The sequence below is a fragment of the Calidris pugnax genome, unplaced genomic scaffold, assembly GCF_001431845.1.
Source record: "Calidris pugnax isolate Ruff unplaced genomic scaffold, ASM143184v1 scaffold118, whole genome shotgun sequence".
NCBI classification, from domain to species: Eukaryota; Metazoa; Chordata; class Aves; order Charadriiformes; family Scolopacidae; genus Calidris; species Calidris pugnax.
Genome location: NW_015090855.1, coordinates 3,167,223 through 3,192,303, shown reverse-complemented (window position 1 = coordinate 3,192,303; position 25,081 = coordinate 3,167,223).

Sequence of the window (25,081 nt, the reverse complement as noted above, 5' to 3'; positions counted from 1 at the left end):
AGGAGGGAAAGACTTTCAATTTAGAGATGGAAAAACTTTTTTATGGAGTACTTGAGTTTTGGGGCGAAGAAATGAGTTTGGATATTTGCACAGTTTGCTGAATTTAAGGGGACAGAAAGTAAAAGTTTAGACCCTATAGGAAAAAAAACTCTGAAAGGGAGAAAAATCTTTAAAAAGCAGTCTTGACTTTGTCCAAAGCCTTTTCCAATATTTTATTTTTTAAATTTTTGTATATATCATTAATGTTGAAATTAACTTTTTATCTCAGTGAAATTTTATCCTTGGAATTTTTACCAATATTAATTTCTTTAGGTGTCCTTTCCAGTAGAGACACAATAATGGAAGATGCACACTTGTTTACAAGGATTGTCACCCTCAGTAAAGCTCTGCTTTTAAAGATGAGCCCATCAGTGGCAACATCTTGACTTTCAATGCTTTCTGAGAAAGTTTATAATCCAGAAAATGGATGCTCCAGGGTCATTTGAGGCTCAGCTCCACAGCAGAAAGCCAAGTGTAACATACAGCAAATGTTTGTTATTTCTCTGTTGGTATCTGGGTCATAGAATCAAAACAGATTTCAGCAGATTTTGCCTTTATTTTTTTTCCCTAAGATTTTGCTTCTGTTCTTGTCAATAGCAGATTTGGATGTCTTTCTGCTGAGGTCTGACTTATATGGCTGTTTCAAACCATGGAAAACAAAGCTTCATCTCAATTGTGTTAGGCCAAGATTAAAGCAGATTAGGTTTTCCAAGCATTTTCACAACAGAATTAAAGTAAAAGGTCTATCTCCACGCTTTATTTTAAACTCAACCAAATTTTTAAGCAAGGTATTTGAAATGAAGAGTTAAAAAAACCCAAACAACCCAAGTTAGCCTAAGCTTTTCTTCCTACTGACAAGTTGTGGTAATCCATGCTTTTTCATCTGGAATATATTTTAATGGTGCTGGTTGTGATCCTCTCTAAGACTTTCTAGCAATGCCAACAGCTGCTACAGTTTGCAAGGCGGGTAATGTGCTTTCATATTCTCGTGCATCCTTCCAGCTTTGGAAGTTATTGAACTTTTTTTGGATACTTCTATGCTGTCTTGTTTTATTTGCCAAATATGGTGAAAAATAAATGTGTGATATCAGAATTGTTTCAGTAGTTGTTGCGGTTCCATCCAAAGAGGCAAAACACCAATGAAAAACGCACACCCCTCATTTCCTTCTCAAGCTACTGCTTGCTTGAATGGGTTGGCAGAGTAAGAATCAAAGAAAAGCTGTTGGCTCAGAGGTCACAGTTGGCACAAAGTGGAATTTCTTTTAAAAAGGCTTATTGAATTCAATTATTGGAGGTACTGAAATTAAATACAGTAAGTGCTTAGTATGTCAACTGAATATGTAACTCCTTAAATGAAGAATTAATTTGATATCTGGGAAGTTGGTGTTGCCCAGTGGCCTTAAAGGACAGATGGGAAAGGGGAGTAGTGAACCCTGTGGCTGTCAAGACAGTACAGTGACGAGTACTTCACTCAAACATGTTTTCAGGCAGAAAGCCTAAAAGATCTAGCAGTGCTCAATATTGAAATTCTTGTTTCATATGTCTCTTCTTACAATATGTAGTATAAATGTGTGTACCTTACGCTGTATAGTGCAGCCGAATCTGACATGTCTTGTCTAGACTTAGTTTGTCATAATAAATGCCATTTCTTTGAGTTAGCTCTTGAAAGAAAAGAAAATAAAGGAATAACTGAGTATTTCTTCTTTCTTTCTTTCCTTCCCATCCATCGTTTGGTTTTTCTGCTCATGTAACTATGGAAAGAGTTCTTGAAGCGTACCTTGCAACTTGCCTCAGCTCTTCATGTTTGTTTTTGAACATAATAATTGTGTGGGACACTTCTTTTGATAGGTTGAGCTACTTAAATTTCAACTCTGCCATCTCTACCTATTCTTTTGACCTTCCATTCAAGGTTTTGCTATCTTTCTTTTCCCCTTGTGATCTGACTCTATTAGAAGATAAAGGGTGAGCTCTTTCTTGGTTTTTAATTGGCCTTCACTTGTGCAATGTTAGCTGGCACAGATCTGACTTCTGAATCTTCCCTGGAATAAGATCTGTCCAAAACCAGAGTTCTACAAAGATGAGATCATCCCTGAGTTTCCCCAGCAGAAATGAGAACCGACTCAAACTTTCGACTATGATTAGAGGTGAACTACAGGAGGGAAAAATGGAGAACATCTAGTTGTGGTTGACAATGCCTGGCTCAAACTTTTAGCCTTATTTTCACTGTCCGTATAGCATCTTTTGGAATATCACGTAATTCAAAACAGTGTATCTTAGCTTCTTATGTTTTAAATTATTCCTAATATTAAAAACTGCATCTAGTCATCTCCATACAGTAAGTTTTCCTCAGTTTGCTTCCTTAACAGTAAAATGTGTCCCCCTAAAGAGATAGCCATTGCAATATATTGATATAACATAGCAAACTGAGGAAACTGCTGTGATTAAGTGGCTTGGTGAAGAGCAACCAACCAAGGAATGTGTGTACTACAATGTGCTTAACATGAATCCACAATAGTATTGCAAATATATTTTAATGAGTTGCTCTGGAAGTATTGCCCATAGCCTCATTGGTCATGTTATGAAAATGATGATCTGAGATCTGAGACATAACAGAGTAAGTGGGGTAACTATGAAGTGGTTTTGAATGATCCATTCCCATACATGGAGATGTGCCTGCATGAACATATTCAGAGTATCTTGAGGTTCTCAAAGTAATTGTAGGATTCATTTACTCTCATTTATTTCCATTCCCTTTTCATTAAACTCAACTTTAGCTCTTAAACTCTAAGTGAATAAAAATGGTATATGTCTGTCTAGCTTTTGTTTTGGTATTTTTTCCACTTTCCAGAAAGTATTAGCATTGCAGACAAGTTTAGAGGATGTTAAATCTTGGCTTGCTAACAGGAGGCTCAAAGATACTGCAATCTGGTCTCAGTATAATGAGCCCCTTTGTTATATTTAAATACTATCATACTATCCTATATACAGCGAAGCATTGGGATGTTTTGTATTAACAATGCACCAGCACTAAAACCTCAGACAACTCTAAAAAGGCACTAATTATTATTATTAGTGTTTTACACTAACAATAAATGTCAAATGGAACCCTGCAAACAAATAACTACCTGTCACTAAGTGAATGAAAAGCAATCTTAGTAAAGTGAATTAAAACCCAAACAACAGAAAACTCAACAGGCAGGCGCTACTGGGGTGGCTTAGCTGGGTGGTTGATGCAGCTCCTGTTACAAGAGCAGCAGCAGCATGTTCTTGATTGTGACAGTCCTGATAGTCGTGTCTTTTCATTGACATGTAGGGCACCTGGTTAGTGGGAGGTATATGAGCTCATATCAGCTGAAGCGCATCAGCTGTAGGAGACACTTAGTCATGGTAAATGGAAATTGGATACCAGCGAGGATTTAGCTGTTTTATTTACTGTGTTGGTTGCAGTGCTTGGGAGTTCTAGCAGTGAAAAATTAAAGTTGGACAATAGAGTATGTGCTCATTTTGGTGACATATTTCTCTTAAATTTTTCAAGCTACCTGGAGTGTGTCTCCCAAAGACTTATTTTTATAAATCGTACATTTTATTTTTCAATCTTCATGTATCTTTGATATCTGATTGACGTTTTCAGGACATTCTAATCCTTTCTACTGAAGGAAGCTCTCAGACTGGCAGCTCTTGCAATCAGCTTCACAGAGCTCTCCTTGGTCTGTTTTTATGATGGGGATGAGGTCTATGACTGAAGAGCTGAAAGGAACTGAGATCTGATGAGTGGCAGGACAGGCTTTCATGGTGACACAGTTTGATTCTCACATAGACTTGTTCACAAAATTCATATTTGTGGACCCTGAGATTACCCTTACACCAGATTGAGTCTAACAGTCCAGGAGCCTCAGTTGAGGACCTAAAGAAGGAACAAAGAAGATGAGAATTGACCACAAAGCCTTGATTCACACAGTTTGCAATCACAAGCAGCAATGGAGGATTTGAATATGGGTTATCTGAACAGCTTTTCTGCGAAGGGGGAGAAAATGGGGGAGAGTTCAAAAGGTGATGGCTTTCAGAACCAGATATCTTACAAAATGTTATGCCTCTGCTAAGGTAGACCAACAAGTTGAAGTGGGTGAAAATGAATGAGATAGTAGTTAGTGCTCAGTAGATTGTCCTGCATTGTGGGTGACAGTCTAAATCACTTCCTTTTAGATTACCTACCTCAACATCTTTCTCCTTGTTTTAAAAAGAAAACAAAACCAAAATACCCCAGTCTCATAGGTGTCCTGAGCTGATGCTCAGGGTTAATGGAAACTGGTATCTGTCTACTCACCTACCAAGAGCCAATACAGGCGAGTATCTCTCTTTATGCCTCACTTTCCAGGTTCATCATCTTTTCTTTTAAACGCTGCATAATGGAAACAAACATATTTAAAAAAAAAAATTCATTCATAATGAGTTCATGACTACAGTGATCTGTGTTGTGATTTATCTTTAGTACTTGCCAAATCATCCTTGGTAAGCTTGCCTCCTCTGGGTATGAGCAATGAGGAGACACCTACAATTCATCTAGGAAAGAAAGCGTGGATTGCTGTATTCAGATTTAAAAGGGAAAAATTCTGCAAAAGCTGTTTTATTCATTAAATGGTGAAAGAAAGTACCTGGATTGCATGGTGGTTTTCATAGCGTTTTGAGTTTCAAATTGGGATGTGTCCTCTCGTGCACAACACTGTCTGTAACAACACTAGCAACTCTAGTTTATTTTTCCCTGACCTTACCAAAAATGTTGCATGCTTTAGAGCCATCAGGTAGGATCCATTTTGGACACTACTCAGATCTTTTTATAGCAATATTATTTGCTGAAACTTGGGGTGGTTTTTTTCTGTAAAGGGAGGTCAGGATGAGGAAGAAACGTAGCTTATACTGAAAGGTTTTGTTAAACTATCTGAAGATTTTCTAGAACTTAAAATATCTCTACTGCAGGGCTTGGGCTGCTGTGATCTGAATTTCTTCATGAGTGCTAGTAAAGGATTTGTAACTTCAATCAGAGTGCATGCAATAACTTTTTTTTAGTAGTTATCGGTAACCTGTAGATGCTAGCTTGGATAATTTTTTTAAAGTTTTTGATATTTTTTTGGCTCAAAGACCAAACTTCTAAATTTAAGTTAGAAAATGCAAATGTAGAAGTGAATGATTTTAAGTTTAACAAAGCTCAGGTACTTGCTATCTGTTACAGAGGACTGATAAGACAATTCTGTGGGCATCTCTGCACCGATACAGGCTGAAATCTGGGGAGGGCTGTTGTGCACAGTATAAATTTGTCCTCACCTGAAGCAAGAGGGAATTCAAGGGACAAGAAATATGTAGATAAAGAGCAATTTATAGGAACAAACTTGAAAATAACATTGCACGGAGCGAGATCTTCAGTGTAATGGGAGAGTAAAACTTCTTTTGCTGGACACATACCCATCTAGGGGACAGGATTTGCAAAGGAAAAATTCAGAAGGAATTTCTGCAGAAGGAAAAGGAACCTTTCTAGCCATAAGCAGTGCAAGGTGAAAGTGCTGCACACCCGGGGATCCCCAGAAAGGACCAGGATCATGCAGTGCAGCTCTGCTGGAAGCTAAGGGAGTGATGTGGCAGTAGGTCAGGAAAAAGAGCAGGTACTTGGTGTGGGGTTTTGCAGAGCAGCTAGAGTCAGCCAGCGTGCCATCTGCGGCTTGAGGGATAACCAGTCACAGTTAAGAACAGGAGGATGCTGCATCCTTGTCTCTCTGTAGCCTTTTCTGAAACAGAAGTTTGTGCAGCCACAGGCAGCAAGATGAATGTAAACACTTGAAAGCAAAGTTAGTGGGTCAGATTGCACCGAAGGTAGTTTGTGTTCCCATTGAACAGCTAAATCCACTTCCTGGAAGCCTCTCGCTCTGCAGACTGAGAGCGAAGCGGAGCTTGGAGATAGACTCATGCAGAGGATTGCTTTTCAACAGAGAACTCTTTCAAAATTTCCCACCAGGCGTCAGCAGCTCTTTAAGTCATGCTGTCTATTTTGAGTTTTATTTAGATTAACAAATTCCACACCCTCGCATACAAAAGCAGAATAGAGTGAAAACACAAGCTGCCCTAACAGAGCAATATCCAACAAACATTATGCTACTCAGAAATATTTGCTGTACAATCCTCCCCACAAAAGGGACTTGTTCAGCCAAAAGATGTCAGATAGCATCTTGCTAAAAGCAATGGTGCCAGTGGAGCTTGCTTCCAAGTTCATGCAGCTGATTTTTTTTTTTTTCCCTACACTTGCTTTATGCTAAGAATATCAGCCATTTATTTCTCTGAATCTCTGAACTTGGAGAAATGAGAAAGATGGACTTTATGCAGGACTGTGTCTGCTAAGGAAATGGAGTCCTGTGTAAACAGAAGATCTTACAGTGTGCAGTAGAAGCTGCGCTCTCTATTTAACAGCTATAGGCTATTCCACAGGTTGGTTTACAAATACATGTTGCTGCATTTGCTCATTTTTAATCTATTAGGCCTTCAGGAGCTAATAGAGTAGAATTTTAAATCTATTCTGTGTGGCAGTGGTCCGTTTTTGTGAAATCTGCGCAACTTATGTACTGAAATTCCAGTGATTTTTGAGTGGCCCATGAGGGCCTTGAACTATGAGGACATGCTTGATATGTTAAGACAAAGACACTTTTCTCTATTTTTGTAGTGGAACTCTTTTGCAGAAATTTTGTTTTGTGTGCAAATCACAAATGATATGATTAGGACAGATTGATTTATTTTTGCAGAAAAACTTAGAGAAGAGGGAAGAGGAAAAGAAAGAAGGGAAGGACTTGTATGGTTTTTGACTACCCTTAGATGGATCAGTTTTGCTTTTAGTACTAGGGCTAAACTTTTGCTAATGGAAAGGAAAGTAATCCCTCTACTGAACTACCTGTATGAGAAGTCCAGTGCTATTTCTTTGATTTACAGATAAATATGTATGTAAGAAGCTGCCATGCAGCATTTTAAGTGGGGAGGACACAAAGGTGCTTACGCAGAAGCTATTATAAAGCTAAGCATTTCAATCCATTTATCAAAATACTCATCGTTCCCATCTGGAGACAGGTGAAATAATAAATATTGAGCAAAGAAACCTCAACTAGATCCAAGCCATTTTATTAAAGTAAAGATTTTTTTTTATTTTTTTTTAAAGTGACAATCTTTCAGTTCTTGCCAACTTGCTTAATAATTAAAGCACATACCCATCTATCTGCTGACCACGGCAGGCTTTTGCAAAGGTGTTTATTGATCAGAAATGTGATTTTTAGATTATATGCTTTTGCCTTATTTCTTAGATCCTCAAATAACTTTCAGCAGTAATTGCATTAGAAAGAATTTTTTCTAAAGATATATTGTTTAGAGGTAATTGAAAGACCATCAACCTTCGAAGGCTAAAAACTCTCTGCTCTTTATGGAATTGCAATACAACTAATTTAACTGGGTGGTAGTCGAGACGGTAGGGGGAAAAAGCAACTAAATTAATTCTTGGTGTGATCTCTGTAACGGGAAGGAGATTCTCATTCTAACCTTGAACATAATGTTCATAACTGTCTATAGTGTAATGATCCTGGAATAACCAGAAGAATCACTTCTCAAACTCTATGATCTAATTTGATATATTAATTCGGAAGGGTGGGGGAGAACAAAGATGTGATTGAAGCTCGTTTTGCAGTGAATATAGGAGCATTCTCCTTCCCACCCAGAAAGAAAAAAGCATTAGAGGCTGATACTTCCAACCTGTGTGCAGTCGCTTCCTCAAAAGGTGTGGTCCAGTCTTAGAAGGAAATGCCATCCCAAAAGTGGCAACCAGGGTGTCAGGTAGAAACGAACTGGGGCAGGGATGATATGTGAATGTCAGACCAGTGAGTCCTCACTGAGTAAATTGAGGAATAATGCAGTAGTTACAGGCAACACTGCTGTTTCTTATTTTCTGATGTCATTTAGCCAAGCTGCAATATTTATATCTTGGAGCTACTGGTAGGATATTAACCTAGCACAAGATTATCTCAAAAGTTTTTAGAAGTACCCACTGTTCCCATGCTGATTATCTACCAACCTAGCAACATGTACGTCTTCATCTGGGGCTTCTGGAGAAATGTACAAGCTCAATTCCTGCAAAAATACCAATTACTTTATATTTGCTTATTGAAAGTGCTGAAACCCATTTTACCTGGATGCATTTTCAGGTGAGGGTCTTTTGGTTACTTTCATTACAGGTTTCTGGTGAGCTTCCTAGCAGATCCTCTGTCCTTTCTTCTTCCTGTTCCCAGCTGTTACCAATAGCATCGCATCTTGGATTAAGCTGGTTCTGGTTTTAGCAAATGTGGCTTTTTTCCTAGTTTAAACCTCACTGTTTCATGGAAATCTGTTACCAGAGCTGTCAATTTTGATTTGTGTCGATAGTATTGTCAGTAGCCAGAGGGTATGGCGCTGGGATTTCCATAAGCCTTTATTGGTGGTGTTGCTGGAAGATTGTTTCAAATTAGCTTCAAACTCATAAAAGTACAGTATAATGTTATTTTCCACTTGTAAACAAAATGGTGACTAATTAATTATTGCAGTAAGCAAAACTGGATAGTTTGCTTGTTCTAGAGTTTCAGCAGAGCTCTCGCATCACGAATGTCTGAATGCTGTAAGTCACCTCTTCCTCACTGTTTTAAGGCCAAATACACCACAGGCAGATTGGAGAGGAGCATGGTTAGAGCAGTAATGAATTTGGCTGTCTGTATATGTCTTTTTTGTCCTTGAAAATAAAACTCTTTAATGCTAACTCATTTAAAAAAAAAAAAAATTAAACTATGGGACAGTTACTGGAGACTGGCTAGTGCCGTGAAACTTAGATTCATAACGAGATACATGAAACTCCAAAGTTAATTAGTGCTTCAATCTAAAGATTTATTTTAGCTCATTATAGATACTCAAGCTGTTTGCGAGATGCAGAGAGCAGATTTGGTTGGAATACAGCATTGCTTTCCTTGGCATTTTTGAAGCCATGAAGGATTTGGGTTTTTTAAATATCAATGAATGTTTCTAGAAGGTTATGAAATATGTGCAATTTGAGAATTTTAATGTGACTTTTCATGGGATATGTTTTCAAAATATTTTTAATAAAAAATGAAAGATTTTTTTTTTAATCTAGGGGGGAAACTCTCTCTATTAATAGGGAAATTAGGTGGTCTTTTTGGTTTTCCATTTTTATGCGCTAGGATGTACAGTATGTGATGTGTGAGGATTAACAGTAGTACAAAGGAAGTGTGCAAATTTTACTGGAACAGTAGCACTTCATATCCACTTTGTATCAGTGTAAACAACTGCAAAAGACAGAGGGCAGTTGGAGGAAAAGGCTCCAGAGAGCAGAAGGAAGCTGATTAATCTTCTGCTATCTTAGAACTTCATATTAGTAGTTTCTCTTATCACACATATTTATAATCCATACCCCATGTATTTCAATTGCAGCTAACTTGTACTTTCTAAATGCCAGATCTATGAAAGCTATCTTGCTGATGTCCCTTTAAAATCAACTTAAACCTGACACTGTAATTTACACCACTGTTTGTCACTATTTAATTTTCTCTGACACTCCCATTAGTTATACCTGTTCACATCTGTTCTGAATTTATCCCTTTCAATTTAATTTATTATTACTTTCAATGCATAAAAATCTAAACCAGTAACAAATTGTCCAGGCAATAAGTCCCATCCTCTGGCATGCCTATAGCCAAGAATTTGTTGACATTTCCATTATATATCCTGGGGTGCAGGTGTAGGTAGGAAGGAAGCAGTTTAATACACTGACAACCAAAAGACTCAAAGTGCAAGGAAGGTTAAGGCCAGGATAAGAACTAGATCGGTTTCTGAAGAGACTGGATGATTTTCTTAAGGGAATGGTAGTAATTAATACATTGCACTCGTACAAACTGAAAAGACCTTCAGGAAGAAAAAGATTTACAGTGTTCTAGATAGTAAGTCAGTGTCTGCTCAATAAGTTCATGTGAGGAGGCTGGGATGCAGCTGTTCAATCGATAGAGTTGGGAAACAATTCTGGAAGGCACGTTGTTGAGTGCAAGGAAGGAAAAGCAATAGCAGAACAATTGAGACGTGCCCCAGGAAGAAAAGTAATGTGTTTGGTTTCCCAAGAGACAACAGAAATCTGAACTGAAATTTTCGAAAAATGGGAGGGCAGAAAAATGAAGGAACTAAAACCCTTGTGGCTGTTAAACTTCCACCGGTGGGGAAGAGGGGCACTGAATTGCTTTGGGTTTTTGTACATGATCGTTCATGTTCCCATCTGTTTTATGGGATCTGATATGCCCTGTAGGACAACAAAAATTTTGAGACGTTAATCTTTTAGTTTCACAAAATGGCTCTTTCTGCTCCAGGATAATTAATGTCTGTTCCTGCTTATGTCTCTAATCTCTCTTCAGTCTCTTAAGTCTAGGGCATGTCCCAGGGTTGTGTTGGGCAGAGAAACCTCAGCTTAGCACATGAAAGACCACCAGCTTGCTCAGAAGTTTCTGGAACATGTTTGACATTAGTTTCTGGATCTGGAATGTGAAAATAAAACTTGATGCTCATTTGGAGGAAGGACCTCATTGCAGAAGCTTGCAGGTCTGCACATTTTCATTAAGGAATGAGATGGAAGATCCTAGTGCAGGATGGGCATGTCTGGGTGGGTGGAAGAATTAGATGGTGATGTTTGGTAGGTAAGTAGGATTTGAAGATGCAAAGCATTCTTGGAAAACCACCTGATGACTGTTTCAGCAGAGTACACTGGATTATTCATTCTGTGGGAAGGTGAAAGTCTTTGCTTTTGAAATTGTGCCTTAGTGAATAATCTGGAACGTTATGAAAACAGTGAATTCATCTGTTCATGAATAGTGTGGATATTTTTGCTTTTGTGCCATACCCATCCACAGCAATATTTTTTGTATTAAATACTATGAATCCACTTCACCTGTCAGCACTATTCAAAACACAAAATGCTGCATGAATAGGAAGGATGTTCTGGGATCTCTCAGATGATTACTGTTGCTAGGAAAACCACTTCCTGATATCTTTGTGCTCAGTGTCTGTGTCTCTCTTTGTGTACAGCCTTCAGTGACAGGCAAATTCATATCAAGGCACAGGGAAGAAATAGGAAAAGTTTAGAAATGTTTAAAGAACACTGCTTAAAGTTAAAAGGCGGATGTCATTGCAAATAATAGTTAAGAGTTATGATTTCTTTCCTATGTGGGATTATTGGTATTAAATTGGAGAGAATTGCAGTGCTGGTTATTCTGTGACTGAGTCTGATGCAGACTAAGGCTGCATTAAAGCTGAAAATTGTTAGGACCTCCAAAATGTACTTAATGTATTTTGTAACAGCAAAGAGGCTTATACCAAAGGGTCACAAATGCTGACTTCTCATCCCTATTTGTCTGTTTGGGGGGGGTTACTTATTTTGATTTTTATTTTTTTTTAAAGCAAATTTTTGAGTGAGTTAAATGTTTACATTGCCGGGGCGGTTTATAGGTTTATATTTTTTTGGTATGCACTTGCAAGTACAGGAATCATAGTACTTAATCTGCTGTGATATAATGTGTTGAATGCTAACTACTATCAGATCATACAAAGAACTAATATTCTTAAAGTCATGGTGTGATCAGAAACCTAGATTTAAATTGCAGAAGATATTGAGACTCATGTGCCATTTTCTCAGGATAGCAATACCTTAGTTATTTGAGGCCCACCCTTTAAATTGTGCTTTTATGTGATGGATCCTAAACTAGGGAGCTAGCATTATACTCCGAGCAACACTGTGGCACAAAAGGCTGGCATCAGCCAGGAAAAAGTCTGTTCCCCAAGTTTCTGCTCTCACCTCTCTATTAACACTATTGCTGCCTGACCAGATTCCCACAGCCGTGAGGGGTGGGTGTGTGCAGTGTTCCCTGTTACTTATTTTGATTTTTTTTTTTTCTTAAAGCAAATTTTTGAGTTAAATGTTTACATTGCCAGGGGGGTTTATAGGTTTATATTTTTTTGGTACGCACTTGCAAGTACAGGAATCATAGTACTTAATCTGCTGTGATATAATGTGTTGAATGCTAACTACTATCAGATCATACAAAGAACTAATATTCTTAAAGTCATGGTGTGATCAGAAACCTAGATTTAAATTGCAGAAGATATTGAGACTCATGTGCCATTTTCTCAGGATAGCAATACCTTAGCTATTTGAGGTCCACCCTTTAAATTGTGCTTTTATATGATGGTTCCTAAACTAGGGAGCTAGCATTATACTCCGAGCAACGTTGTGGCACAAAAGGCTGGCATCAGCCAGGAAAAAGTCTGTTCCCCAAGTTTCTGCTCTCACCTCTCTATTAACACTATTGCTGCCTGACCAGATTCCCACAGCCGTGAGGGGTGGGTGTGTGCAGTGTTCCCTACTGCTGGGTTTTGGGACTTACTGGGGTAAAACTGAATTTTCTGAGTTGAGATGTAATAAGGATTTATGCTGATGTCTTTGAAGGAGTTTGGGATAGCTACGGTTAATAACATCTGTAACTGGCTGAAAAAAATTCTTAAACCCTCAGCATTTTTATGCAAATCTACCCCTATCCTGTCAGGTCTTTTCTTAATGAAAACAAAAATTTGATATAGTAGTCTTCTGAAGCTGGTTTCTATCTGAACAGAACAGCAAAGTTGTGTAGGTGCCAGTCAGCAGATGAGCAGAAGCAGTGTGGCCAAATCTTTAAAATCTCTCACCTGAGAAATGTTGTTGTGTTGGCCATTGCTAACCATGTGTGAGGTTCCCCTCTCAGGCCCGTCTATGGAGTTTGTCCTTCTCAGGCCCAGCTGGAGAGATTTGAACTTTTTATCTGAAACACCTCAGATTTTTATGTCTGTAGAAGAACCTTGTGTATGAAGCCGATGTGTTGAACAAAACAGCATCCATCACATGCTTTTGCCCAGATGTTAGCACTGATTCTTTTCTATTGATGGCAAATTTGCTGCTAAGCTGTGCTGAATTTGTCAGTTCTACCAGCTGAATAAGAAGATGCAGCTGTACAGGGTAGATTTGGCTACTTGATGGATAGATTAGTTTTTATCTCTTGCACTTGGCTGGAACTAGTCTGAATGTACCATTTCCTCCCAAACTGGATGTGTAGTTCTGCCGCCTGCCCTAAGGAGAACAATGGCTCCCACTGGATGCTTTGTCCTATTTTTTCCACTCTCTAGCTGCAACATCCTTTTAATAAACCAGCTCCCAGCCAAGTACAGTCTTTCCCCAACGCATTCTAATTCTTTAAAATAGCAGAAAATTTATTCTGTTCTCCTGGGTCTTTAAGTCCACGTTTTAAAATTCGAAGGGAGTAAGCAGAGTATCCTGTACTGTGATACAGCCAAAAAAGGGGATATGTTATATTTTCTACAAGGAACTAGCTTAACAGTTTTAATGATTATAGGACAAAAAAAAAAAAAAAAAAAAAAAAAAAAAAAAAAAAAAAAAAAAAAAAAAAAAAAACCCAAAAAAAAACCAAACAGACCCTATTAGTTATTAAAGGGAAAAGTTTGTGGGCAATAGCTGTGGATGAAACAAAGATTTTTCTGACTTTCCGCATAAGCATTTCACTTTCCTTCTCCTTTTCTTTTATCATTATTTATATTTATTTGTTTTACAGTCTAGTGGACTCAGAGGATAAATTCCTTTATGTGCTTGGTACTTGGAAGAAACATGTTAAAACATAACTCCTGATTTATTTGTAGTCTAGTGGAGACAAACAAGCAGAAAACGGCAGCGTTGGCATTACAGATGGCTAAATGAGGAGCAGTGGCAACAGGAAACAAGCCTGGGGTTGCAGGAGGAGTCAGTGTCGGAGGCTGAAATTAGACCTTGGATTTTTATACCATAGCTCAATAGGTCTTTGGATTTTTTTCTTTTTTATAAGACTTCTCTGCCTTCCTTTCCCTGCCACTTTCTTTGTTCATCTCTTGTTCAATTTGTCCATTCTTCTTTGTCTTCTTCAGGGTGCCAGAAAAAAAACTAAAACCCCATCAAATAATATAACTAGTTTCCCTGGGATGGCCTAATGAATATATGATGAAATAATTTAAGTAGACATTTAGTCTCCTAGAATTTCGCAGTCTGAATGACTAAATTCCTTCCCTTTTTCCCCCACCGTGTGCAGGAGTCCAAAACTTTTAAATCATTATGTGGTAAATTTACCCCCACCCACCTATTGCTTTTGCTCCCACTTTTCCTTTTTTCTGCTAATGAGTCATGATATGTAATTACCTTCTGTCTTTTCTGCATTTAGCGAACATGCCAGTGCAGAATGATTTAAGAAAATAAAAAAGGCTTTAAAAAAAGACGAGGAAACAAGCAAGCATCCAGGACTGCTTTGGCTCCCACTCACCATTCTTGCTCTTGCCAAGTGTAATGAATATTGCTTTTTCTCTATGGCACTGTGAAGCAGGATTAAGTAAACTTAAATCTATATTATTACATTTTAATGATTGTTTGTGTATTGGGATGATTACTTTTTTTTTTTAAGTGGGCCATCAAGCTTTACTGGACTTACGAAGGTGGTGAAATTCAAATGATCTGATCTCTCCCTGAAACACTTTGCCTTTCAATCTGTTATTCGGCGCTGCAATGTGTGTTAGAACGAGCTGTGCAAAACACACGAGGTGAAATAAGCAGAGACTGCAGCGTAAGGTGGGAAGGGCTGGCTGTGGGCTGTGGCATGCTGTTATCATGGCCCCCTCTACAAGCACTGATTTCACTGCTGGAAAAAACCCAGACTGTCTTAGACCCCCTAAACCTCCACCTGAATCGGGGAAGTGCACATCAAAGTCAAGGCACCTCAGAAGTGCCCTACTTGCCAGATCCCTCTGTTTTTAAAGTGTTTTTTCTGCATGTAGCTGTGACAGTGTGTCCTGAAGAGAGAGATGTTTAGGGCTGCTTATTAAATAGTGGGAACTAGAAGTTCATTGTCACTTTAGGAATTTGTTTTTAAGGATTGTTTCTTCTTACTGACGTGGGGAAGAATGTAAAAGCCAGCTCTCTCAGCCACTGAATAATAAATGATTGAATAGCAGAAATTCAATAGGGCTTTTTCTGTGACTAAAATGGCAAAGAAAATAACCATTTCTTTGGGATAACTCATCCATTCATGGATAGCTTCTTTCGGTAAATAAATATCTTGCCACCTGCAACTCTGTGCTCCTAAAGCTGTTGTGTAATTTCCAGTATTTTCTGATGGCTTCTGAAATGAGTTTTAAGAAGATTGTTGTTTAAAGTAAACAAAAAGAAAGAAAAGAAAAAGAACTTACATCAAAGATATCAGCATTTCTCCTCTCTCTGCATGTTTCCCTGAATATGGAGTTGGCAAACTCTCAAATCACTTTATCATGTTTGAACTTGGAAAAATGTATGATAATACCAGCTGAGCTAATATTTAAAGAGCTCTTCACTTCAGAATTTTATTGTCTCCTTTCTCAGTTCTTATAAAGTCTTCTGACAGGCATGGTGGTGAGGCTATGAATGGCTCAGGCAACTGAAAAGGGAGGAAAAAAGACCTGAACGTGGATCAACTGGGTCTGAAAGAGCCCCTTCAGAATTTCTTGGAGATAAATTTATTGCAGTAGTCTCAAGGACTGCTTAGTAGCCAAGTCTCAAGCAGAGTACCTTGTACTCTAGCTTTCCCTGCCAGCTTTCCACCTCTGCAGGATCCTCTAGTGTCTACAGAAATCTGGTTGTGCCTCTGCAGATCTGGTTGCTGTGCTCAGTGTCTGGTTAGGACAAGATCCCTCTTGCACAGAAAAAATTATAAATTCTGTTATCGTACTCGTGTGTTTTCCCCAGTGTTCCCCCTCTCCCCACGTCCCCCTACCTTCCTCTCCCCAGTGGTTTGTGGGATTTTTTAGCGTATTTCATGGTGGTGATTTCATCTAGTTGCAGGTTGCTGACAGATGCAAGGAAAGGTGGGAAGTGGCACTTTTGATGTTAAGTGGATGTGCAGCAGGAGAGGGGTTATCAGCACATTAGTGACATTTTATTTTAGACTGTTATTTACAGCTTCCTTACCGGCCTCTTATGTGAGTAGAATTGATAGTAGGAAGAAATGGTGAGAAAGAATAATTCTGAGGATCTTGGAGGTCCTTAGGGCCCTCAGACATTTAGGGCTTGCTTTGAAAATGCTCTGAGGCCTGCAATGTGTGGGTAGCAAATGTTGTCTTGTGGCTTTGTTGGACTTTTACCTGCTTTTACCCTGTGTCCCACCACACCAGACAATCAAATCAGGCTTTGGCAGGTGATCTCTAGAGGCATTTCTCCAAAATGCTTAAAGGTTAATATATCCTCAAAATCAAGTGGGCCAGAGAGATAAGGAGGTTTTGGCTTTGCTTCTTCTGTGGTCTGACCCTGGGAAGCCCTGGGTATTTTCTCCCTCAGCGCCTCAAGTAATGAGCACTTTTGTGTGGATTTAGGATCCTTGACCTGAAGATCTGAGCCACAGGGTTGGTGTTGCTGGGTCTGAAGTCCATGTATGCTAAGGGTTAGCTCGGTCATCTGTAGGTGAGGTTCTTCATACAGCTACTATGTATTTTAATCCCAATTTGTGGGATTGAAGCTGTGGCAACCTTAAGTGTGTGATTTCCTTCCTATTACATTATTTCTTCCAGTACAGGAGGTACCCAGTGTTTGTCATTTAGGAGTGTCATATCATTATATTGCATATTGCAGTGTAATGATGTGAAATGATTAAATGACAAAATGCCAGTTCACTGCCAAAAATCTTAAGTAGCATAGTTTTATTTGCAGATGGGAAAGCTATTATTAATTTCTGTATAGGCTTTGCCAGATGAAATAACAGAAGCAGACTGAAAAGGGAGGTGGGTTTAATCCTTTTTCTAATTTGAACGTAAGTAGTAGGAGTGATGTCCACCTCTAGCTCTTGCTTCAGAGCGTATGTCCAGTGCCAGTGGCACGTTGCCATACACTGGCCTAGCCTGCTGTCAAATAATGACAGCAGGTATCAAAAGAAGAACAGGCTGGCATTTTTTGAGGGGGAGATACAGCATTCTCTAAAACTGAGTATCAAGCAGGGTAAGCTGTTTTGTTCAATATTGTTTCTTAGCATTAGTATTCAAAAATGTTTCTTGCTAGATTAAAGATAATCTAAGTATGGCACCAAAATTAAATGAGTGTGCCTCTGTTTTTGAAAAAGGATGATGGGACCAAAGACAGCATGAATAAGTGGAGCAGTTGTCTAGAATTTGAAATTACTATATCCAAGGTGAAAACAAAATTTGGAGGGCTCAATGTGTTCAAGCCAGGAGGAACAGGAAACTTCCATCCTAGAGTGCTGAAATAACAAACCAGGAAACTACAACTCTAACAGGAAGGACTTTTATCTAACAGTTTTGGGGGTTGCCAGGGTACGTGTTAGAGGCTAGCAAATATAGCCCCCATTTACAAAAGGGTAAAAACTGTTCAGGTCCCGTCTGGCTGTTAGTTTGACCTGAGGTCTTGGAACGACTGTAAAGAGAGAGTGAAGAGATAGCGATAAATGTAAAACTAGAGAAAATGCAGTTGAGTTTACCAAGGGCAGACTAGGGGACTATCCAATGCCATTAAAGACATTAATGCCTCAGACATCCCAAAATATTTGTTAGCACTGTTCTTAGAGAGGAATTCAAGCATTAAGATGTGAAGAGCAAGCCAACTACTAGGATGATTGGGGAAATAGTCTATTCTATTAGAAGATCTTTGTAAGATCAAGGCTGAGAGGGAATTTGACTGCTTTCTCAAAACACTGAGTGAGCGTAAGGGAGGTGGAAAAGTGAAAAAGTAAAAGATAGTGTTAGCACAAAAGCAAATAACTGTACACTAAAACGGAATGCATTTCAACTGTCATCAAGGAGAGGAGGCTCTGAAACAGCTCCTCTGAATATTAGTGGAGGCCAGAACATTTAATGGCTCTTCAGATGGAGAACAGGCACACAAAAGGGTTTATGCAGTGCAGCTGCCCTTGTCATTCCCTTCCTGCTCTTGAACCTGTGTTCCTATTTAATGGTAGCCTAAAATTCCTACTTCTTGTTTCCTTTTGCAAAGGTATTATAGGGACTAGGACAGACAGATCAACCAAAGTTTCAAAGTGAAATGTTGGGTTTGGTTTTTTACTTTTGAAAAGTTAAAAAAAAAAAGTGTTTTCATCAAAAAGGGGAATTACTATCTTGTACAACTTTGTGTGTAACAAAATACTCAAAATAAGTGAGAACTACAACTGATTTATTGGAAGTTTCTGGAGGATCTCAAGAGATCTAGCTTGTTTTCTAATGCAAAGAAGGGTAAACCTGAAATACTGTGTCTGGTTCTCAACTTTTTTGGGAACTATTTGGGTGTTCTCTCTGGATAACATTACTCTGATGTTTCTCCAGGTTTATTTGAAGCTAGGAGTCCTTAGGTTGAAGTATCAGTAGATGAGTGACAAAAAATTCTAAATAGATGGTCGCTGCCTGGGAAATACACCTCTCTCCTTGGGTCATGCAAACCCATCTTGGTTGCAAACGCTTATCTTTGGCCAGTTTCTGTTCTGACTTCTGCCTGAAGGGAAGATTTCTGGGAGATACATAGGTTAAAGCTGACACAATGACGCTGTTTGCATGGCTACAGCTACACATATGTTTGTGCTTTGCTGGACTGGGGCCTTAGCCAACCAGTTATGTATAGTGCTTTTCGTGATATAGATAAGGTGATGCAGGCTCTTACAAATAAAAACTTAATAAACATAAAGTATTTCTGGCTGGTTCTACACTAAAATCTTGGTTGTTTTAGTTATGTTTTGCAGTCTTATTTTGCTTTGTTAATGTAATCTGTGCTCAAAGTAAAAGCTGAAAAACCAGGCAAATGGTTTGTATTTGTATTATTAGGTTTTCTTGACACATTGGAAGTCACTTGTCTGTTATAAAAAGTAAGGTAACAGAAATCATCCCCAAAAAATAATACTTTTATGGATTTATAAACAATAGTAGCACGTTTGCCAAGATGGCTAGTAACTGTTTAGACCTGTCTTTTTAGCCTGACATTTTTTTCTAGAAGAGAAAACACAAGAGACAAGTTTCCACTCCTAGCATGTTGGCAGAAATACAGAAACCCCATTCTTAATGTGATGGGACTTACAAATGGACAACTATTCAACTAATAAAACTGTCAAAAGCACTCATCGTACATGCAGCTAAGAGGTTAGACGTTTGAAAGGCATTGCCATGCTAAATATACTGCTTTATGTATGGACTGACTTCCCATTAATTTATTTACCTAATAGATGAATTACAGCACATATGATGGACTTGATATGTAGTTGCCATTCTCTAGGTTCAAGTGTAAGAACACAAGAAAAATCCTTAATATTATGGATTTAAAAAAAAAAAACAAACCTAACACCTTAATTGCCTTATAGTACAATAGCAAGATTTAAATTTTGTTGAGTCTTTTCTGCCATGGCTCCCCAGAGCAGAAAATATTCTGAAGCCCATATTCAGTCCTAGATCCTGACGGGATTTCAAACCACTGGATCTCTAAAACTCAATGATTCACCATCGTAAAATTTATATTAAACATATAAATGGTCTGTGAGGATAATTGTCTCTGCAGTCCAGGTGCAAGTTTTTAGGATGCCTGAGTGCATCATCGCCAGCTGCCATGGTGAGATCCACACACTGACTCCATCCTGGGTACCCAGGAGCTGCAGCCTCTGCTTCTGCAACTGCTCTCTCATTCCACCCAGTTTGTCACACTCTATAGAAATGCTTTGATCTTTGATAGGAGAAAGCTGCTGCTAATTTCAGGGAAGTGATCTAGTACTGAGAGGAGAATATGGTCCCTTGTCTGTTCTGGGATTTGCTTCTGATAAGTGCCTGCCTCTATCAGTTCACTTTCAATCATACAAGAATAGAAAGTGTTCAATAACTTAAAGAATCAAAGTATGAAGGATGAGAGAGAACCATTAATTTCTCTTGCCTCTTTTTGGTAGAAATGAATGACACTGACTTAAAGAAAATGGGCCATATCTATCCCTGCCATAATTCTGCTGGTTCTAGTGACTGTACAGCAGAAGCAAAGCAGTCTCCCTGCCATTAAGGACTAAGCAGTAATAAATGGCTTAGCCATAGTTAGCCTTGCTTTCCTTCCCAATACTGAACAGTCAGTGACACATTTTACAGTCTATTTCACTGTAAAACTCAAAAGGTCACGAAATAAGCTTATTCCTACCACCTCCTGTATGTTACAACTAGTAGACTGTTATGGGGAAAAGAAAAAAGCAAAGTTAAAGGAAACAAATCTCTCTCCCAAAGAACCTAGTAAAATGGGATTTTATTTTATATGATCCTACCCTTATCCAGCAAGACACCCACAGACATTTTCATCTATAGTTTAATGAAATCATTGCCATACAGCTGATATCTCCTGTGATCAAAATAAAAAAGATATTTTATATCAAAATAGTCATGGTTCTTGTTTTCTCAGGTTTTTATTTCATTCCAAGTTTTGTGTGACAAACTTAAAAAAATATATCTATTATATATTAAGCAAGGATTTGGTAACTACCTAGTTAATTAACTGTATTATCTGTGGTTTGGAAAAGGGGTGATTTATGTAATGCTTTTTTGCTTACTCAATTTTGGCTGTAAAATAAGTGTAAAACTAATTTTACCTGAAGCTGATGTCACCTGAGCAATCACTCATTTATTTACAATATTCTTAAAGTATTAGGTGGGTTGGGTTATAAATGACCCCAGCAGATTTGTGGGTTTTGCTGTTACTTAATGGCCTTAATATAGAAGAATAAGGTTTAAGTGGATTTTTTTTTGGTACCGATGTCTCTGGCCATAGTAGGGAAACAATATCTTGGAAAGATGTTTTTCAGAAGGATGATGTTCTTACTCCTCTTCAACAGAGTATGTAGGTCTTGAGTTACGATTCAATTATTTTTCTCTAAGATATATACTTTCATTATCACTTAAGAGTAACTTTGAGCTGAAACTTTCTGCTAGCTGGTTGTTGGGAGTCCCTCTGTCCTAGTTATTCCTCTCGGGAATGATCTTGCAGCAGAGGACAACAGCAGTTGGGGTTGTCTTACAGACCCAGCAGTGAGTCACCTTTCTGCTTGTTGGGATTTCAGTGCAAGATGGCTCAGAAGCCAACCAAACCTTGGGCTGTGGAGCACATACATGCCTCATGTCTCTTATTACACTTAATGCCTCTTCCCGCATATTTTGTGTTAGTATATATATAATATACTCTTTTCTTGTATTTTTTAATTATTGGTTCATCTTAGGAAAAGGTAATAAGTGGGAGTATGTTCTTCAGAGTCAGATCCATTTAAAAAAAAATGATAAAAATTGAAGCTTTTTTTAGCAATACCTTTGTGCGTGTGTACATATATAGTTAATGGGGTGTTCATCCATTTTTTTTAAAAAATATACTTATTTATGGGGGGGCTGAGAGCTAGCATCCCTAAAAGCAATGCTCAACTTAAAGTAATGCATTATATTTGAACACTGTATGTTTGACAATACATTTCATGGCTCATTTCCTGCCAGTTGTGAGCTCCAGTAAACACAAAGAGCAAATTCACATTTTTCATGTCAAAAACCCCTATAGTTTGTTCCCTCTAGGATATCACTAGTTAAATAGATTTCTGTAAGGACATATTCTGTTCACACTATAATCTGTTGTGACACTAAATCTTAATCCGTCTTCAAATTTCCATTGTTTTTGTATGAAAAGATTATTTCTAAAATATTTTATATCTCACATTCATTTTCTTTGCTAAGAATTAATTGCATAAGCAGTGGGTATCTGACCACTATTAAGTCTTCTATCGTAACCCAAAATTAAGAATTTAATGTGGATTATTCATAACATCTATCCAGTTAATTCAAAGTAATTTTTCTTTGCACTAGGCAGAATTTACACTTTCTTGAAATGAGCTTACCTCCTCATGAGATCTTGAAAAGGAGTCAACCTGGGCTGTCCTGAAGGCTTTGGAACACCTGTGCCACTACTCTGCTGCAGAACTGAAGGTTTTTGCTACCCTGTGTCATCCATAGGTTGCTCCTTCATAGGTGCATGTGGTTTACATGGCAGTGTAAAGCAGGAAAATGAATTACAGAGTTATTTGGCCCTGTGAATGGCAAATGAGTGTGTGGCTCTGCTACTAGTATAAGTAGGTAGAGAATTCTGTTCTTGTAGCATTTTATACAAACTTGTCATACAAGCGAGTTACTATGGAAGTCTGGAAAAGTAGAGAATAAGACCTCATATTTCAAGGCTCTGTCTTGTTATTTTAAATTAGCTCAGCAAGGAGCTGCCTGGAAGTTTTCTGGCAGTCGTAATAAGCTTCTGTGAGAAAGACCTATGATTCTGGAATAGCTGGGTTTATTTCATGATTGCTTCTTATTACCACAGAATCACTCAGGTTGGAGGGACCTTGGGAGGTCTCTCCTCCAACCTCATGCTCAAAGCAGGGGCAGACGCCAAGTCTAGACCAGGATGCTCAGGGCTCTTCCCAGTTGGGTCTTGAAAAATGCCAAGGATGGAGATGCCATGACCTTTCTGGACACCCTGTTTATGTGCTTAATTATCCTCCCAGAGGAAAAAAGTTTTCCATGTATCCATACAGAAAATCCCTTGTTTCAGGCTGGTTTTTGTTCTGCTGTGCACCTCGGCAAAGAGCCTGGGTCCAGCTTTTTCTGCAACCTCTTCTTTGGGTGCCAGAGGACTGCTATTACATCGAAATATATCAATAGTAGCACTGGATAAGATGAAAGAGATTCACCTGACAGCTCCAGGTAACTGCAGTAGATGTGGGGGAAGAGTGAGAGGAGCAGGCGTGTTTGAGAGAGGGACTGGTGGATCCTGAATATGGCCAGGACTGGTTATAGACACAGACTGGAACTTGGGTCTGCCTTAACTTTGCTGCATAATGGACTGCTGAGGAATGCTGTCTGCCTCCTTGGACCCTGGGATAGCGTTCGACAAAAAGTGAACATAGTTAGCTTCAGAAAGTATAAAATCGCATTCAAATTATTTAATATATACACAGTCCAAAACTGAGTAAGGATTCAGTTTATTGGCAAAACAGTAGTATTGGTTTAAATGCTGAATCTCTAATATTTTGAAAGTCTGCCTTCAGACTGTCTGTTATTTCACAGGACTTGGAAAGCCTCTAACAAATCAGTTTGAAGTAGGCTGCAAAGAATGGCAAAATTCTCTTGCAGAAAAGAAATAAGTGTAGCTATACACAGGACACAGAAATCTTTGCTTAAAGCACATTGCTTACTTTTTTTTTTTATACATAAATGCAAGCTAGGATAAAGCACATAGCTAAGCAGAAAAGGACCTCTTGGAGTCAGATATTTGTGAATAAAGTGTCGGCTCTAGAAAGGTAATACAAATGATATACAGTCGCTTTGTAGTCGTTGGCTCTTTAATTGAGCAGACTGATGTGTTGGTAGCATAATGGATCTTCGGAGCAGACTGAGAATGAGGTGCTGTTATTTTGTTTCTCAAAGCCACACATTTGAAGTGCAGGTGAATACAAACCATTTAAGAAATAATTGGTCTGACCTAGCATTGGAGTAGCCATTTTGGCAGCAGTAAAAGAGGTGTTACTCAGGTGACAGAAGACAATGAGACAGAGATATATAACACAATATTTGCTCAGTCTAAAAAAAGTCAGCCTAATGAAAAGAGAGGAAAAAAACTACAAAAGAAGTCCTATCCCTTCTGGTTCTACTCTTACAGCCTCTGCAGATTCTTCTGCTTCATTAGCCAAATTTCAATACCTTTCCATCTTTCCTGATTGTTCTCTAAAAACAAACCCCCCAGATTCATTTATCATTTCTGTCCCTGCTAGGAAAATCCTTGTCCATGACCTAGGCATCTCAAACCTGGATCACTGCAGGTTCCCAGTTTTCCTTGTGTCAGTTCCCTTCTCTTCAAGTCTGTCTATAAGAATCCAACTGAATTCATTCCGTATTTTGGCTGTTCTGTGGCACCCTTTCCTTTAACAAGACTGCCAATGTTTACGCTAAATGCTATAAAACTATTTTCTACTTAAAAATTATATTGTTGTTTTCCTAGGGGAAAAGAAGGCGGCTCTGAAGAGCAGGCAGTTGCTATTAACACTTTAAAATCAGAAGGTCAGATCCAAGAGAATAAAGCTGATCAATAGAAGTTGAGAACCTAGCTCCAGGTACTTCTGTATGGACTTTGAAAGATACTGCAGTGCTATTTTTTCATGTGTCCTTTCTGTATTGCTGCACACACGAGCTGCTTCAGGTAGGCTAATGGTCTGGTCAAAGTGGCATGTTTGGTGATGTAAGGAAAGGAAGAAAAGAGTTCTCAGTCTCGCAAAATCTACTGAGAATGTGATTTGTCATGAAAGGGTGTAGATCCTGGACACCCTTAAAAGGTGTATTTATGAAGGAGGATATTGGTAGAAAAAAGGTCCAGTATGTCAACATGTAACTAATATACATATTTGTCACAGCAAGGGTCACTGGCTCAACAACAGAAACAGTTGCATGAAGCAATGTAAATGTTCTTGGTTGCTCCTCATCAGACAATATCATTTTAGAAATCTGACATTGATGCAGGCAGTGCAGTGACTGGGGGAAGGGAGTTCAGTTTCAGACAAGATACAATCAAAGCAGGTGCCATTACGAAGTGGCTCTTGCTGATAATTTTATCTGTGTCATCTTCTGCCTGTGAACATAGAAATATTTAAAAAGAAGAGGCAATGGATTGTTTTAGAATCCATGTAGAAGGACTATGTAATAATTCTGCTTAGATAAATGGTTGAGCATCAGGCTTGGGTTGATACACCTAAAATGTCAGGGTTATGGGTGCTCAGACTCATCCGTAACAATTGGGCCTTGGGGGTACAGCTGTCCTGGGTTGTGATGAGCACAGGTTCCTCTAGATGGTCAATACAACTGTGGTATGGCAAAAGAT